Here is a 19376-nt window from a genome sequence, read left to right on the forward strand (position 1 = left end):
ATAATCACTTAAAGAGTCATCTCTGTATAACTGCACTCTATAATTGATGATCCCGAAGTCAATTTTGCACTGAACATGTTTGTTCAAACGCAAATCATTTACTCACTATTCTTTGTGTAAAGCTGTATTGACTCAGCCTTTGGGATAATCGTCTCTACACCACTCATCAATAAAGCACTTTCGTAAATTAATAGTTTTACATTTTTCGGGAAATATGTTTTTTTTACTCTCTTATCGAGAGTTCGGTGAGAATATTGACATCACTCTCGTTTCATTAGGCTAGAGACAGCTACTGTGATAGCTTAGCCTTAAAGGGCCAGGGAAATGTTTATAGCTTAAAGAGACACACAAAATAGCATCTTGTCTTTTTTAAGTTACTTTTGGTATCTATCATACAAAACAAATGAATTTAGTGAACTTTGGAGGTGCTTGAATTTGATCAAAAATAGTTTTTATGTGAACATAGGCTAACATGCTTTTTGCTACAGCTACGGTATTACTGGACAGACGATCGATATCATTTGCATTCTAGCGCATCCTTAAAACTCTACACTTGTTAAATAATCAAGCTCTTCAGGCTAGAAAGAACTCCAAAGCTACGGCTGAATTTGTGAACTGTTTATTAGGCCAGACATCCGTCCATCCATCCATCCATGCAAATCCACTCTGTAGTTTGGTGATGGCTTCAGTCCACGTCATCCCAATAAACAGAATGGAGAGGATCAACTGAATGAGCTACCCACTGCCTAGAGACGCAATTTTCTCTACTTCCAACACCGAGCATGATTTCCATGGTAAATAGGATGGAAGAGGCAGAGGAGAGCTCTGGCTGAGCCCGAATGAATGGGTGCATGTTGGTGAGAAAGACATGGCGTCGGAGGGCTTGCATGAATGACTTCATAGTTTGGCTAAGATACAATGCGTGTTACCATAGCATGAAAACACCTGGTAGTGTCTGTGCGCATGTGATGGAGTCCAAGTGTGTGTTTTTTTAAATTCCTGATCATTCTGCTCACTCCTCAGTCTTTCTGTCCGCGCAAATCCAATTCCACTCTGCCACTGCCAATTCCAGGTGCTCTCCATCTAGAATGCAGCACCAGCCAATTTCAATAGAAAAAACTGAAATTGGCAATTCACCCTCCTGTATTGATCCATTCACTTTAAACCTAGGCACTCAACATTGAGAGCTGCCAACTGACCAAGTTTATAAGCGTGTGTTCATGCGTTTGCCTTATCACCGTTCCAGAGAGTCAGCATTTGGATTGCCTCATAACATATCCAACTAAATCAAGATTTGAGTAATCATTTTTTTCACATAAATTCTATTTGCTTTGAGGAGGCTACCACTAGACTAAAAAGTCTTCTCTATCGGTAACGTTTAGCGTCGGATCTCCTTTCATGCATTTGATTACTTGTCATGAAACACAATAAAACAATTCTCAAGGTCCATATATAATAAACGTCTTGCTGATTTTTATATGCCATTGGCTCTCCGCCTTACGTGTCTCTACACTAAATTATTCTCTCCAGTTATAAATGCCACTCCTATTAATAATTGACCCTATGGGAATATAAATGCTCACTTTGGAAGATTACTGCTGCAATCAACACTCTTGTTTTAATGCTGGAGATTTTCAGCTGTTGCAGGGGGATTCCAGTTGGCAAATCCAGGCCATCTGTAAAGTCTTGTGCCTGAATAAAGGATCTGAATAACCACCTATATTTGTGTTCTATTTTTTACCTGCAATACACTGGTTACCTCTCCCTGGTGTACCCCGCCTCTAGCCCTTTGTCGGTTGGGCTCTGCTCCATCCCCAAGCAACTCTGAAAGGATATGCGGTATAGGGGATGGACGGATGGATGAATGAATAGAGGGATAACTGTTAGATAGCCCCAGGATCTGAAAGAGCCTTTGTCCTTTGATTGATATCGATGTTGGCAAACAATGTTGTTGCACAATGTTGTTGCACAATTCAAATCTACCTTTAGTGAAATAAGCACAGATTAGCTCGATAACTTGTTTGCGATATTACATGAATGTTGCCACCGCCCTTAATGTCCCGTCTGAATCTAGTCTGTCAGTTCTTTTGTTTTATATGAAAAGACAGGAATGAATTGTTCACAAGTAGATCTGATTCAACTGACAAGAAGTCCTCAAGTTTGACTGTTAGATGAACAGGTGCCATTGTTCAGGGACCTTGTAGCAATCTTGGGCATTGTTGATTCAGGGTACAAAAACAGCTGTAAGAGTCTTAGAAAGCACCTTGAAGTAGTCTGCTATTTATCACAAACACATTTGCTTAGCAAAACAAAATGTAAGTGAAGCAATAACCACATCTTTCTGTACACTTGCAGTACCTTCACATGTAACCACACCCCATTGAGTCTTTCTCATGGAATCTACAGGCTCGCAAGTTGTTGCCCATAATTCTGGGTCCGCCTCCTTAACAAGCATCTATTTTCTGCTAGTAGCCTAATGTAGGGGGTGGGGGGGGGGGTGTAATTACAGTTCATGCAAACATGTTACTCAGCACTCAAGACAGCCCCACCGCTAATTCACCGGGTGTTCTGGGCTTTTGCGTGTGAAAACGAAAGCCTGTTAGTGTTGCTCAGAGCCGGCAGAAGAGTGTGTGGGTAGAGCTCCAGCTAAAAACCTTTCAAAACACAATATCTCCACGTTTCTAATGATTGTTTGTTTTTATACTGAGTGGCTCACTGCTCACACACTTTACATTTCATTTGTATCTCTCCATCACTCTTTAAGAAAGCGAAGCTCTTTATTTAGCTGAGTAAATTGTTCTAGTCATACCTTTATCCCTCACTGTCATTTAGTGTGGAAATCTGTCTCTTCAACAGTGGTGAATATGTCATTTTAGGTTAATCTCTTCATTTTTTTTAGAGTTATGATTCGACACTCGAGGCGAGCGTCTCGTCAAACACATTCGCATGCGCACACACTCCCGGCAGCATTACCCAGAATGCATGGCAGCTGAAGGAAAATACCGTTTACACAAGTGGATTCTTATGATGATGATGTTTCTTCAGTACCAGTTGCTTCTGCTTCTTCCAAGGTTGTGAAAGAATGCTTCCAAAAGGCTGAAGTCAACTTTGGAGCGGAAATAAAACAGCAGTTCACTTTTCGTCGTTGAGATCCAAGTTGGCTGGGATTCCCAAAAAAATCCAGGGAAGTGCCGTGAACTGCTTGATTTCAAAGCTGGAATTAAATGTAAAATATAAAACAGGGGATGGTGTAAATTACAGCATTTAAAAAATGTTATTAGGGTGCTAATTTGTGCTTTTATTGGTATATGATTACCATCAAACCGCCTCAGTCTCCCATTGCATCAACATTTAGCAATTCTAGCTTATGTTGTCACATGGCTTGGGATGGTCGATGGGTAATTCCTTGTGCAGTCAAGCTGCTGCCACAGTATTAAGTTTAGTGATGGACAAATTATTATCTTTGCCTTCTGCCTCACAAACATCAAGCTCAAGAAACGACAGCATAACACTCTGTTGATATAGTCACTCAATAGGCAACCAAGTCATCAAGCAGTTATGCTGTGGTGTTGCACTCTGAGATACCAATGGCTGCACAAGCCATAATATGCAGGTGGCCTATCTAAGTGTTCCCATTATGCAGCTTTCCCCATAAGCATCACACAGATGCTGCGCCCCTATGGGGGAATGAGGGCATGAATAAATAGGACAACGCATATGCACAACTTAAACCACACACACACACACACACATAAACACACACCAAGCTTCTGCTGCATCATTCCTCAGGGAGATGTTTTCTCCATCCCTGCTGTTACGCTGCATGTTTTGACAGGTATAAACGCCCACTCACACAAACTCACACACGGACACACACACACACACACACACACACTCACACACACACACACACACGCGCACACACACTGTCTCATAATATACCGAGTATGGTTAACAACGGTTGCTGTTGAGCCTTGATAACTCCTGTTTAAATGCACAGTGCACCAGTTTGGGTGTAATGATTAAACACTATAAATTTGTTACTGTCTGATGTTGGTGTTGTTATTCTTGCTCGGTACAAAGCTCACAGGCTGATACTATCTGTCAGAGAGACGTCGAAGCATGAAGTTAACCCAGGTTATCTTTCTTTTGGCCATAGTATGGAACCTGTCATTGACCTTGTGAACTCCGGGAGGCCCAGGAGTTCAGTGGAGTTGTAGAATTTACACAGGAAGCAGAAAAGACAACTTTTAGCTCTCCTTTCATGTGTTGAAATCCCACAATTTACTACTGCTGCTGAGCTGGTCTGTGTAGCATCAATATTTCATTAGTTCCTATCTGTGTGCTGCGAAGAGAACAGCATGGTGTTTGTGTATGTGTGTCCCACTCTCTGTTCTTGTACTTGCACATAAAAGAAACGCTCGACCACACCACCCCTCCACACCCTGACTTTCTCTCCGATTGCATAGGAGATTTTAAAGACCATATAATTTGACGGCTAATTATCTTAAATTGAATGTGCTAACTACAGTAAAATTGCCCTGCCATAAAATAATAAAAGCAGCAGAAACAAAACTCTGAGTCATCCAGAGATGATTATTGCATTATCAGTTTATTCACTTTTACCTTCTCTAGTCCCCCCCCCCCAAAAAAAACATGCCACACATTGCAGTCATTCAGAGAGCCTTCCATCCATTGACACCACACCACAACAGTTTACATTGGGTTATGAGAGACGTTGGGATTTTCAGCTAAGGTAAAGTTAGCTGGCAGAGGTTGGGAAGAAAACATTAGCCCCGACTAATGGAGCGGTAATGGACAAGGCTTGTTTTATGCAACATGATTGATTTGCATGCATTTAGCCAAGTCAATTCAGATTTTATTTATATAGTGCCATCATGGCAGAAGTTATCTCAGGGCATCTCTCATACAGAGCAGGTCTAGACCGAACTCAGGGACCCAATATGCCTCCATGAGCAAGCCCTTGCCGACAGTGGTGAGGACAAACTACCTTTTAACAAGATAAAGAGGGGATGGGGTGGGGGGGAAGACTGTTTGGAAAGACCACTGAATGATTCTGAGATTAACAGCTGTCTCTACAAACATCTGCCCTCCATGTTCCCTCCAGGGGTGCTGTTGTGCAGCTGATCCCTGGAATGATGTTTGTAGGCCTTTGCGAGTAACACAACATCATGTGGTCTTGCATATTTTTTCTATGTGGAGATTTACGCACATAACAATGTCTGTCTTTGTCTTTATCTTCTTTTTTTTTCTTGTCATTTGACGGTTTTGTTAATTTTTTTTGCAGCTCCATAAAACACCCACACAAACATAGACACACAGAAGATAAAAGAAAAATCTGAACATCAAGAAACTGGAAGAACCTTTTGACAAGTTGCTGAGACATAATCTCTCTGGGTCTCTGTGTGTGTCTTACAGGAGCTGCATCTGTTAAACTCTGTACTCGTATGTGGAAAACATAAAAATTACACTGAAGCTTAAGGACACTTTTCAGCTTTAACTTAATTATTGTTAGCAAGTGATATCTAGCAATTGTTTTCCTGTTTTATTAGACAATTCGTTGGTGTGAACAATTTGAGGCCTGTGACTTTTTCCTTGTGAGGAAATCTTTTTTTCTCTTATTCCCTCAATATTGGCTACACTGTGTGTTTATGATTCAAATTTATTTTAGATGTCAAACAGGAAATAAAACTACATTGATCAGCTTCAGCAGCAATATCCTATTTTTGTATTTCTGTTATTTTGCAGCTCACAGAAACTAAACTAATCTTTTTCTCCTCTTGACATAGAATATATGCAAATGTATTTTAGCATGATCTCTTTCCAGTATCATTAGTGTAGTTGAAAAACACCAAAACACATACATCATAAAACAAATTTAGTGTATGACCCATTTTGTTTATATTTAACTGAAATTCTAAATGCATCAATGCAAATTAAACTATAGAAGCAAACTTTTGCAGCCTTTTTGTATCAAAATGAGCTGAATGTAGCTGTGCAGCTTATATCTGCTCTTCTCTGTGTGGCATTGTGTTTATCTATACTTAATTTTGGATGCTAAACTATATTACTGACTGTAATTTAAAATCATTAAGAATTGGTAATAGATTTCAATGATGTGATCTCTGCTGCATCACAGCAGAGCCTAATGAATAATAAATGCCTCTGACAAACACAAATAAATAATAATGAGATCAGCCTTCTTGATGATGTAAAAGAACAACATCTCGGTCAAACAGTAATTAAAAAAACACTAAACAAATAAATGTGGGATTTTTGTACCATGAAATACTAATCTTCTCAGTTTTCTAATCAAATTAAAATCCTCATTTAAAAATCAATTAGCTGTTTTATCTCTTCTTCTGTTTTCCTCCCCCTCCTCTTTCCCTCATCAGGTTGGAAGTCGGGCTGTACGGGTAGCAACAACGAATCTCCCCGTTGCCATGGCAACTCTGAGCGGGTGAACTTTTGTCAGGCGCCAAAAGCTTGCTGCAATAGAACGGCGTCGCTTATTTGGGCGTGAACGTTTTGTGCGTGTGCGCACACACGCTTGCACATGGCACCGCTGCGACTGTGAGGGGTTAGCGGGATAGAAAGAAAACACTGTGCTTATCTTGAAGAAAGACTGCAAATCCCCCTTCGGTCTGTCACTCTCACTCCTCCCGCTGAGTGACTCTTGTTCTCTTTCTTTCTCGGCTCCACTCGTTGTATTATCTCCCATTATCTTTCATTGAGAAATGTCCTTGCTTGCCCTCGACTAAACTCTTCTTGGATAACCGTGACCTGCGTGACTCAGAATCCTCAGAGACGCCCTTGTCGCGTGCGTCTCCCTTTTCACGGAAAAGAAAAGCAACTCCTCATCTTTGTCATCTCCCCTTCTCCTCTCATCTGCTCTCCATGAAGGAGAAAGAGTGAAAACTTACAGGATGTACTTTTGTTGTTTCCACACCTACACTCCTCCGTCTCCCTGCTCATGAAATGCAGATTCTCCGCTCTCAAAGTACAGTACAGACTGTATTGATCGCTTCCGTCCTCCCTCTCACTTTCTCTCTCTGCTCCTTCAATCCATTATCCTCCCTTCATTCGACTCTTTTCTCCTCCTTCCTCCCTCCATCTCTAATGACCTCTCTGCTGATTCATAGGCCATGGAGAGTTATGGCATATCTCTATTTCTATATGAGAGTAACGATAATTAGAAAAACCTATTAGTCTCTGGTGAAAGTCAAACTGCGTACGGCACGGCATTGCAGCTGAAGACGTTTTTTTTGTGGGGCAGTTTCTCGATCCAAATTTATCAAAGATTTTTGAGTGAAATGTGTGATGTGTGTGTCCTAAATTAGGTGAATGACTGGTTGTTGCTGTGTGGCTCTGCCTGCCAACACAGAGGCCCTCTCTTCGACTTCACTTAATCAGTATGCAGCTTGTCTCCCCATCACTGTCCTTGTGTTATAAATACGAAGACACACACACACACACACACACACACACACTAAGGCAAATAACACACACACACACTACATCTAAATTCTGATCTCAAATGTATCACTGCCGTTGTGGTATGAATATCATGTAAAAAGTCCAGAGCTGCATCTGTCTGGTACGTGTGTGCGGACACACTCATAATCACACTTTCAACTTTCTCCCACCGCTCTCACTCAGACACTCACGTGAGTTCGCAAAGTCAACCACAAGCAGTCGTGTGAGAGCCCCAAATATGTGAACAATCACACACACACACACACACAAACACACATACACACACTTTGGGGTGATAAATAAAGCAGTGCGAGCTCAGCAGTAGCCCTTGTCCGCCATGTCAGGCTTTACTGATGTCTCGTTCAATCCAGGGGAGTGGTTCAATCAGGTCTCACAAGATCGATCTAATCTAAGACCCACAACATGTCTAAACACACACACACACACACACACACATATGCATACAGCCCCCCCCTACATTCAACACCTTTTCTGTTTCTGTAGTCCATCTAACTCTCAAAATGAAAACACAAACAATAATGCTGTCACTGCTACAGTATGGAGTTGCTCGCAAAGAGAAGACAGCCTCTGCTACATTTCAATTTATTTGACAGAACATGAATGATTGAGGCCAGAGGTGAAACTCCAGAAAATAGGGGGAAAACGTAGTGATGAATGACTTCAGTGGATGTGAATTTAAAAGGAATTGGAAAGTTGTCAATAAATAATCATATTTGAATATGAATGAGGCCGTGTGTAACGTTTGATTTCAGATATAGATAATTGGAAAAGAAACTGAACTTGGCTGAAGTTCGTTTTGTTAAACTAACATGTAAAAAAGGAAATCTCTCTCACACACACACGCACATACACACACACACACACACACACACACACACACACACACACACACACACACGCACACAGTTAACATCCCATTTCAGTTCTTTGTGCTCCTTTATACCCGTTGCTCAGGTGCCGATAAAGGTGTGTGCATTTCATGACTGAGTGACTGCACAGGGAGTCTGTTTACAGTTCATTACCTTCACACCACCTAGTCCTTGACTACAAGGTTTGACAATCATATCATGCTCACATACATGCAGATGTGCAGGCAAGCAGAATAAAATGAGGACTGTGAGAGAGCAATTTAGAACAAAACAAATCCTGAAAAGCCTGTTTAACATAATGTATGTAAAAGCTTTTTTATCTGTATGCATTAATAGTGTCTGATCTTCAAATTATGATAATATAGCTCGCTGAACTGACCTTGGCAGAGAGACCTATGAAGTCACAGGATCTGACAGTAGTTATGTTTTTCTTCTCATAAAGACAGAAATTCCAAATGCAAAATATTTTGAGTTTTTTATCTCAAGAGTTTTTATTCCTGCCCACAATTTGTGTGTAGGTTCAGGTTGCTCACAGAGCCACATACTGGTCATAGCCAAAATGCAAGCCAGGATACTATCAAAAGTTATTTTCATAACACGGAACTACTAATTATTTGTAATCTATGACTCTATAATTATAAAAATTAAGGATTGAAAAATTGCGTGAATATGATTATTTTCGTAAAACATTTGGTCCTGGTCTCTTGTCTTTTTAAGTAGCGCGCATATGCACTCACCCACAAGCACGTAGAAAAGGGTTCCACTTCAGCTCACCACCACTGACTTGAAAGAAGATTTATTGACTTGATGAAAACGGGAATGGACGCAGTTTCTTCTCAAATCAACCAAAAACACCAGCTCGGCGCAGAGAAGAAAGTGCAAGCACTCAGTCAACTGACCCTTCTGAGAATTCTGCTGCAGTTGCTAACGTTGCTAGCACCAACAGGGAGACACCTGGAGCTAAAGGCTCCGATGGTTTGATTTGTCCCAGCAATGACAAATAAAGTCATTGCGATGAAATAGACAACTACTGCTTCTCTTAGCTAGGGGCCATAGTCTCAACACTGCCCCCTATGTACACACAGTATTTAGCCTGAGTTGCACTGCCACCTGTTGAACAGATCTCAACACCGGGTTAGGGTTGCAGGGTTTACTGTCAAGTTGTGCGGTTTCTACAAGTCTGGTTTCTCTGGTAATTGTTGCAATATCCTGTCCCTCGTAGGGCGATTGATGATATGATCCTGATTATGATTTTTCCTGTAAATGGAGCCCGTGTTTCACCGTGACAGTTCATCTAGTTTTTTTGGTGTGAAGCCCAAACCTTAGAGTTCAAACTGGGCCTATGTTTCCATCTCAGTCAGCGATCTAACAGTTTTATTTTATTCATCCTGTCTGCCTGCAGCTGATAACCTGTAGCTTCTGGCCACAGCCTCGACCTCGGTGTCCGTCGCCTCCAACCACTCCAATGCCCGGGATCTGTGTATGGATTATGTGTATATGTACATGTTTATCTTGAGACATCTGTCATCTCCTCTCTCATCGAGATGATAAATTTGCATAAACTGCACACACACTGATGATTATACCCCTGTGTGACAGCCTGGGCTCAGACGTGATGGGCCACACATTAACTCATAAAATCTAATCTTGACTGTAGATGTCGAGGGGTCACTCTGAGAAGTTAAACAACCATTTTATCTTCGAAATATCATCGGGTTTAAATGTCCCCGGAGGAAATCAATAATTTTCTGCTCCAGGTTTCACTCGCCACAGATGACTGCAATGGAAATTTCTCAATATTCACATGTCAATTTGTGCACGGCTGATACCACAGCACTTACATCTCATGCATGGATTTATATGTGTCAAAGGGGTTAATTGTGTAAAGTAGGGAGCTTTAGGATTAAATTATATGTGGAATACATTCCTTTAAAATAAGGGTCTATAATGTGATTAGGGTAACTAGCATTTAAATGGATGTAAAGGGGCATCAGATAGGTTATGGTAGGGAAAAGGGCACTGCATATTATAATTGGGGATTTATATTGCCAATATAATAGCGATCTTTTAGCTTGACAAACTGTGAGAGAAAATGGGATTTATTTCTGGGATAAGAGAGAGTAAGTTTATTTCTCAAAATGTCAAACTATTTGTTTGAATATGACCTTTTTGCAATCTTTCTTAGCCGAGGCTCCCATCATGTCTTCTCTGCTCGCATCAGCAAATCTCATGGTCGTGGTTCCTGCTCCTTCAGCCACTAGATTCTACTGCTGCTCACACACACTCCTGTAAAACCGTGACACGATACAAAAAGAGGAAACGGGATCGGGTCAGAGTATCAACACATGATTTTAGAGATGCCAAGGAAGAGGGCATGGGGGCAAAAAACAAGGGACGGTGAAGGAGAGGATGAGGGGAGCCACCTTGCTCCGTCTTTCTTTTGCTGTCTCACACACACACACACACACACACATACACACACACACACACAAACACACTCACTCACACTCACACTCACACTCACACTCACACACACGGGTCTGTGCCGTGTCTTTCTGTCTCTCCGTGTCTTACATCAACCTGCCTGTCAACCCCGCCGACCCGAACGATCCATCAGCCGGCCGCTGCTCCAAGAGATGGAGGGAGGGATAAGGGATGTGGGGTGAAGGAGAGAAGGAAGAAAAGTGCAAGCGAGAGACTCGGGTCAGAAAGAGGGACGCCACCTTCCGTGCTGCTTCCAAGACGCAACAAATCAATGGAGCGGCGGAGGGAAAGGTGGGGTTACTCTTTGCAACTGCAAGAGAATCCATCTGTTACCGCTCCGTCGCCGCCGTGTCTGCCCTCATTTCCTTCCGCAGTCAAGGGGACTGATGCTGGCAAAAATGCTAAATGCCCCAATTAAATGAAGCAGCAATCGCTCTCTGTACAAATCCTCTGTGACATCTTTTTTTTTTCCTTTCAACACAAAATAATTTGGTGTAATGACCAGTGGAAATTATGATGAATTGCCCTGTGTGTGCCCGACCAAATGACTGCCTGAGACCGCACAGAGGGAAGGTACAGTAGGCCTATTACAGCCGTACCCTTTTTTTCCCTCCTCCTGTCCATCACCTGCCCCTCTCTCTCCCTTCACTGCTCCGTCATCCTCGAAAACCAAATTATTCGCAGAACCCGGAAAATTACTCGGTCGAAGCAGTTAAGCGTGCTCGTACATCAGACTTTTAAAAATAGTTCCCACCCTTATACCTTGTGGTCTCCTCTCCTCCTCTTGCCGCCCTCTCGCTCTTTAATCTGTTGTCCATGATTTTAATTGTCTGCAGTGTGTGTGCGCTTTATCTCCCATCCCCTCTCCTCTTCTTCTCCTCTTCTCCTCTTCTCCTCTTATCCTCACCTCACCCATCTCATCATTTGTCCCTCTTCTTCCACCCTGGTTTCTTATCACATCCTGCCCTCTCCTCTTTAGGCAAGATGGAGAGAAGGAGAGCGAGAGAGAGAGAAAAAGAGAGACCAGGGTGGAAGAGGAGATAGTGGAGAGAAGAGTGACAGCAGCTTACGGGGAAGTGGGTACAGGCTTTTTTTCCTCCACTTTTTCGATCTCGCCATCCAACTTGCTCTCTCCTTCTTGCGTGCTCTCTCTTCTCCTCGCTCTCAATCCCTCCCTTGCGCTGTCTCTCTCTCACTCTCTCACACACACACATGCAATCTCTTTTTTGAAATCCGACTTGCTATCTCTCTCTCTTTCTCTCTTGAGCTCTTTCCCTTGAACTCCCTCCATCTTTCTCTCTCTAACTCACAATCATGCAAAAAACACTCACACACACACATTCACACTGCAGGGGTCTCTGTTCTTCTCAGTCTAGTTCCGTTTCCCCAAAGGTTCTTGGCTTCACTCATACACAGGCTATATATGCAGGCACACACACACACACACACACACACACACACGCACACACGGACAGATACCTTGAAAGCTTGCCTGTCAACTTGTAAACGCTCACACAAACCTGCAGGGAAACAACAAGAATATACACTGAGCTGAATACATCTAAAAATACTTTATACGTTTACAAGAGAAGCAGGCATGTATCACACCCAGGCTGATTTGCTTAAGCAGCACCCATACACCCGTGCACTGAGCTAAAGCGAACACGCTGCCTTTGTCCTGCCTATGACTGTAAATCAGCATTCTGCCTGAATCGCAGCGCTGCATTATGGACTCTCTACACAACCCAAATGCTCTCTAGACATTGTTCAGAGACACAAACACACACACACACACAAACAGCAACTCATAGACCAAACAATATCAGCAGAACCTTAAAATTACAAAAAACAAGCACTCAACATACATTTTTCCACTGCTGTTTAGACTGGTTTTACACCACCTTAGGAATTATGCAAAAAGAAACTCGTGCTCCTCCTACGTTCACACTTGCAGGCAGAGCTCGGAGAATTCCAGACTCGATAATAACTTTTTCCACAGCCAAATTAGCACCTCTGCAATTTTGGTTTTCTTTCTGCTTGTACGGATCTGTGCTTTGCATGGCATTATTTATTCATTTAATTTTTCTGGCAACGGTCATGGTCTTAGTTGTTGTGTTTTAGGCTTTGGAGAATAGAACATGAATGAAATAATCATGCACCTTCAAAGACATAGTTAGGTTGGTATAGGTAGAAGGAAAGAGAGAAGAAACTACGTCCTTATCTGTCCAGAAATGAATGATAAGATACTACGCTGCCATCTTGGGCATTTGGAGCCATTGTCTGTGCCGTCGATACACCTGCTTAACCAATCAGGAATCAGACTCAGCTTTAACTTACGATGTTTCCCGCTAATTAAATAGTATAAAATAATTAATTAAAACCAAAGTCATCTGAAAAAATAACCACTTTTATGATCTGTATTACAGAAAGCCACCAGGTGGCGATCAAGATGCGCTGGCCTCACGTTTTGGGATCAGCCATATTGTCTAACATTCTTTTTTTTCATTTCTTAAACCTAGGAGGATGGATCACATCCCTAGATGTATGAAGTTGTGCCGCACTATTTAAGATGCTAACCTCCTTATACACAGTCTATGATAAAGATGAAACATGGCAGCTCCTCAAACGTGAATCCCCTGGTGGCTGCTTGCACCTCCTTCATGTCAGTGAATGAGACATGGACAAAAATAAAAAGTCAAAATACTTGTTAAATATTCCTTTCCAAAATATGCTTTCCATTATTTAAGGTCGATCTTATTAATTCTTGAATTGAACATGAATCTTTCAGGTAAGTTTGCTTATGATTTAATTGATTGATGCTAGAAAATGGGGTCAAATGCCATGATTCACAGCTGAGACGACTCACGATTGGTTAAAAGCCTGCATCAGCAGGACCATGGTTTTACACCACGGGCACACCTGCGCAGACTCTAGCTCCAAGTTACATCAAAAGCCCAAGATGGCAGCCCCAGTAACCAGGATGCTTTGGCTTCATGTGTACAAGGGTAAGGAAGTGGATATGTGTCATCCATTTTTATATGCCGTCTTTGAGCTGAACACACATCATAGTCTGACACAATACGGTTGACTAGCACCAGCTGAATTATTAAGCACGGTTTCCTTTACTCCCTTCTCATACATACATAGTAATTCCTCATCTGATAATTGTTTGATATAAAACTATCCAATCCTCTCAAATTCGAGAAATGTATTGTTATTTTGTGTAAATGATTGTGTTGTTTTTGTTGATGCAAAGCACACCAGTTGCTAATATCCATCAATAGATTGTAAAAACATGAACATTTTTAATATAGCTCCCTCTCACTGTCTTTTATCAGATCCTGTGGACTCCAGAGGACCTGGAGTTCGGCCGAGTTGTAGAATATTACACAGCAAGCAGAAAAGTAGGGAATTAAAAGAGGAATCGCTCTCTCTCCTCTCATGCGCCGAGGTCTCAAATTTACTACCGCTGCTCTGCGGGTGAGTGCTGATCCTCTAAAAGCAGTCAAGCCTTAATTAAGCTAACTGTATTGTTGAGCTAACGCTAACAATGCAAGTGATCCCTGCTCATTAGGCAAAAAAATCTCCACAAATCTCTCCCGCTCTGCCGTGGTAGTAGTTACAGGGCACTCTCACTAGCACAACAACAGACCCACATCATGACACACACTCCACATGCACACACAGGCGTGCAGTCAAAGCCACACACACACAGGGTATAAGTAGAAGCATATTACGCATCAATACGATCACTAACCAAGCAGAAAGGTTTGGCTAACATTAGGTCAGTGGGCAAACACCATGAGTGGCCACACACACACACACACACACACACACACACACAACACACACACACACACACACACACACACACACACACACACACACACACACATACATCTACATAATGTATTTTTTAAAAGTAGCTTCCAAAGCCTTGTTGGACAGCCACAAATTAAAAAAACAGCCCTGTAGTCATTTTTTAAAACAAAACTAAAAACATATTCTGCATAGATACTTGATTGTAAATTAAAGCTGTGAGAGTGCATACCTCCTTCAAGGCTAATGCTGTCTCCCCCCGTCAGAGCAGTGTTTCCAATTAATTATCTGATTTGTTCCGCCAGAGTTTCATTATGAAACAAAACATTTTTTAATACTTCGCATAAAAAATATAGAAGATCTCTAGCTTGGTGTTTTGCTCAGCTGCTGCATTGGTATGTTTTTTTGATTTGTCATGCTATTCAATGTAACAAGATTCAAAACCACAATTTTGATTATGAAAAGCAAAGCTACAACACAAAATCCCAACGTTTGATCAATATCTCATATGAACAGAAAAAGGGAATTTAGGTTGGACCTTTAAGCATTAAAGACTTGTCCATCAAAGACTTGATTTAATATTTCTAGGATAGTTTCTTTCCTGGAAAGAAAACACGAATTCGACTGAGAATAAACATGAATGAAACCTTGAGAAGAAAATAAAAAGAGAAATATTCATTGATGCTGTTGCCTGTGTTTTGCCATATGTCCTGAATCACTCCTCCCTCCCTTTTTCTCCACAGTCTCTCCACTTGTCCTCCCTCGCGCTATTACTGTAGCTCGGGGCTAATGGAAGTCAGCAAGCTGATCGAACAGCCAGAGCCAGCGACACACGCATATGCTCACACAAGTCAGCACTCCTCTGTCTACAAATTCTGTTGTTTCTTCTGCAGCAGTGTGTCTGTGTGATTTATTTATATAAATAAGCATGTGTAAATAGAATATTTACCCTGATCAGCCAAAACATTAATGACAATGTTGTTGTTTTTTTACATTAAAAATTATATTAATGTTGTGGCTAATGTGTGTATACAGCTCAAGGTACAATCTGACACTACACCTCTCTTGACATCATAAATTCAACTTTGCATCATGTTGACCCAGCTAAAAATATGAATAAATAATTTCACATGCAAATGTACTTTACTTTAGTCTGTGGTACATTTTTAACGCATAAGTGTAGAATATTATGCACAGAGAGAAACACACACACACATAAACATAGACACACACACTCAAACTCCCACTCACAAACTGTCCGAGTAGCCAAGGAGTAAAGAGAACTAGGATCAAGCGGAAAGAGAGAACTAGCCTCTCCTTTCACTGTTGCTTCCTCTTATTTCGCTCTCTCTTTCTTGTCTTTTCCTCACTCACCTCTGGTTCCCTCTCATTCGTTTCCATTCACAACTCCAGTGTCATCCAAATTTATAATGTCCTGGCACCGCAGCATGCATTCATCTAATCAGGTTTTATTGGCACAAACTTAACACACGCTACGCTGCTTTCTTTCGTTTTTAAATCAGCAGCTAGATCTCGCTTTTACTAAAGACTTCTCCGTAATCACAGGACATTCTTGAATCTGCTATAGGGCTGATCCCCCTGAAGGCTGCTTTTACCTAAAAAGCGTCATGCACTTAAAACAACATCAGCTATATACCATCCACCAGCAGGTGGCCTTTGCCCACAATGCCATTCATGATCTGAGTAGAGCAGCTGAATGTCAAACGACAACACATAGATACAAAAGAGAAACCAGTCCTCTTTAAAATTATCTCAATTTCCTCTTTAAGCATTTTATAGGATTCATGATTATTTTGGATGATGAAAGGGAACATTGCATTAATAGCTTCCGGATTTAAAATGAGGAAAGAACAGTCAGATTTCTTTTCAACATGATATTCTGTGGTTTTATTTACCAGCAACAAATGCCTTTTAAACAAAAAGTAGCAGAGGCTCAATACCTAAGAATCCCAATACAAACACTGGAAGTTTGCTTGTTCTCTCCCTCCTCACACTCTTATTTCAACCGCTTGGACCAATTCTCTCGGGTGCTAGACGCCATGGAGGAGTCTCGAAAAGGCAATGCACCTGGCTAACACATGCACGCACACACACACGCACGCGCACACACACGCACACGGCCTCATCCCTGGAGACTTGCTGCGAAAACAGCTGTACAATGTCAGCCGAAGCAAAGTACAGAAGAAGTGACTGAGCCAAAACTCGTGTCAGAGAAGATGCACACACATACAGACAAGCGCCAAGGTCGGCAGGTCAACACTCGGCTGTTTGTGTGAGAACTATAACAGATGCATGGATGGGAGGCGGTAGAGGTGGAGATAAGGACAGAATAATGAATTTAAAAGATGGAAGTTTAAAGAAAGATGAAAAGCAATAAAATGAAGGCGATAAATAGGGAAACCAGGAATCAAGAAAGGATGCAGATGGTTTGGTCTGTTCAAACATTACTTCATTTGTGATAGTTGCATGAAAGATTCACTGGAAGAAAAAGTTAATACTCTACAGACCATTCTGAAGCACAAAGTAAGCCCCACACGGCAGAACAAAGACAGAGACAGGCTATTCAGAACACCAGTCAGGGACACTGTGCTCCATATTTTATGAAATTACCCCCCCCCCCCCCCTCGTCTGTCCCCCACCCTTCCTCTGCAACTCGTGATAACAACACAGATTGCTAATCTTTTTTACGCATTCCGAAAGCTCAGGCTGTATAGCACTCTGCTGAGCAGCACAAATGGCCGCAACTTCTCCCAAATTTGCAGTATTTTTCAGACAAGCGAGAGGGGGCCGAGTTCTCAGGGGACCCAGAATTCACTAGGCAAACAATACCGATGCAGAGCTTCACAGCGCAGGCGGCAGCAGAGGGGGTTTAGAATCACCCCCACTCTTTCGCTCACACAGTCTCAGTTGCTGGTTCTGCACCGGTTTCTCCTCTCCACCCCTCCGCCTCCCTCTCTTTCTCTCCCTCTCTCTCTCACTCTCACATTCAACATACTGGGTCAGTTGAGCTTCTGCACTGCAGCACAGTTGAGTGATGTGTTAAAGCTTTTTTTTTCCTCATGATTTCAGGACTAGGGAAACTGTGTTGGACTGGTATCCTTTCGGCTGTCTAACTTCTTCGTGACTGTACCATAAACCTTATGCTTGGACAACATAGATGTGAATGTGTAGGCAATTCATCAAATGACAATCGATCCTCTGCCACTGATAATGCCTATCAACTCATCCCAGGAACACTGGTGCAGTAAGCAGCATAGCACAAGCAAAAAGTATACGGCTGAAAAACTTCCCTCTCCTTTTATGTAAGTACTCCTATTGCTTTGCATCACCACAAAGAAAACCACAAGTTTGTTGAGACCTCAGCATAATCACAGAAAACCCAAATAGGCTCCTATACAACACACACACACACACACACACACACACACACACACACACACACACACACACACACACAACCACAACCACACACAACCACACACACAAAAGAGCCTTCCCCAGCATCTCCCCCATCTCCACCACCACACAAACACACATGCATGCACAGAAAGTAGAACACACCTTTTTGTACGCAGCACCTGCAGTATACTGCAACTTCAGCACCATGGTCAGAGGCAGATCGGCTTTTTCAGCAAAATGGAGATAATTCCCTGTTTCCCAAACAGAGAAAGCATAACGCACCAAGGCTCACGTGCACTCACACACGCTCATGCATATAATGCAAAATTTAAGTGGTAACAACCCCTCTTTCTGTCAATTCATCACGTGCTCTCTGTGCTTTGGACTCTTCATTTAGTTAATTGGACAATTACAGCTTATTTCAGGGACAAAAGAGCAAAAAAAAAAAAAAAAACTCCCTCCTTTCTCTAAGTGGCACATCCTTCACAATCCTCCACCGGCGATGTTCTCTCCCCCTACCCTAAGCCACTTGTCTGTGCTCTGCCTCCCATCAATAGTTTCTCAAGCCGATCTGGCTTCCATTTTCTTTTTCTATTTGCTCTTCAGTCTCCTTTATAAATCATGTCTGTGCTAATTAACACTCTGAAATACGCATCAACAAACACTGATTGAGCATAGAAAAAAAGACATTGAAAATGTGTCACCACCACAATGACTGTTGGTCTTTCACCTACTGCAGACACCTGAATTCAACTGCATACACACACAGGTTCACTGACAACTGACAACAAGCCTCTTTTACTATGCAGCGCAGGCACATACCAGACCAGCAACAACCAGCGGCTCAGAAATACACCGACCAACAATGCCAGAGGATCGGAGGGAAATTTACAAACACAACACACATGAAACTGCCTCCCTGGGGACCACCTATAAAGTGTAGCTGCAATCCACACAGCCTCATCCAGGCTACCAGCGCCACTCGACACAAAAATGTACCCACTTCAATTTATTGACAGCAAAGGGCTACAGTGAATTTTGAGCTAGTGCGAGAGCCATCAGAAGCTCTTCTAATAGGCTTATGGTATATCATATCTCTTGAAGGGGCCAATTTGAAACAGCTATGTCATGGTGAAGGTTTAAATCAGTCAATTCATATAGAATTATGCGTCATTACGTCTGTGGACTAATAACCGCGACGCACTGCATTACATTCTGCATTATGTTCTAATGAGACTTCAAGATAAACGCCCGGAGGAAAGTGTG

Source organism: Limanda limanda, chromosome 6 (genome assembly GCF_963576545.1).
Source record: "Limanda limanda chromosome 6, fLimLim1.1, whole genome shotgun sequence".
NCBI classification, from domain to species: domain Eukaryota; kingdom Metazoa; phylum Chordata; class Actinopteri; order Pleuronectiformes; family Pleuronectidae; genus Limanda; species Limanda limanda.